At 66.2% G+C, this 633-nt stretch overlaps 1 protein-coding gene across 1 annotated transcript in view; it reads right to left on the bottom strand.

The window, feature by feature from the left end:
- Positions 1–633, bottom strand: part of LOC144220329 (actin-binding LIM protein 2-like) — an 87,758-nt gene that overhangs the window by 86,962 nt on the left and 163 nt on the right. The gene's annotated exons all lie outside the window — the stretch shown is intronic.

The following is a 633-nucleotide window of genomic DNA, read 5'->3' as shown; positions in this document are numbered from 1 at the left end:
GGGCTGGGGCCTGCAGTCGGGGGGGGGGGCGATGGGGGGCTCGGAAACTCCATTCCTGCCCCGGGAGCCAGGCAGCAGCAGGCCGGGGAGTGCCGGGCACCCCTTCCCAGTCCCTGCGCCCCAGGTCCGGCCCAGAAGAGCTGGGAGCTTCAGAAGGCCAGCCCCCGCCTGCCTTGCCATTTGTTCCTTTACAACCTGCTCTGCAAGCGACAAGCATACATTGAGCACCTGCTGCATACAAACCCCAGCCTAGTTTTGGCGGGGGGGTGTGGAGCAGTTAACCCGGGAGCCCCTGACCTCAGGAACCCAGAGTTCAGTGCTCTCCTAATGGCTCCCCCAAAGGGCTTCCGGAAGGTCTAGAATTCTCTGTGGAGCTCAATGTGAGGGTGCACGCTGGAGGCAGAGGACCGGAGGAGGCCAGGAGGCTTCCTGGAGGAGGCAGGCTGGAGTTGGGCTGAAAGCAGGAGTGGCGTGGAGGGGTGGGGGGCACGGCTGGGCAAACGCTTGGAGGCGCGGGAGCGCCGGAGACTTCTGTCCCCGGTTGCCTTCCTGTGTTTGTCCAGTCGCCGGTGCACTCCCACGGCCTGTGCCCCGGGTCCGTGTGGTCAGGCCGCCCCAGACACCGCGGATGCC

The sequence above is a fragment of the Crocuta crocuta genome, unplaced genomic scaffold, assembly GCF_008692635.1.
Source record: "Crocuta crocuta isolate KB4526 unplaced genomic scaffold, BGI_CrCroc_1.0 scaffold179, whole genome shotgun sequence".
Classification (NCBI taxonomy): Eukaryota; Metazoa; Chordata; class Mammalia; order Carnivora; family Hyaenidae; genus Crocuta; species Crocuta crocuta.
Note: the sequence above shows the minus strand (reverse complement) of the source record. Positions and strands in the feature narration are given on the sequence as shown.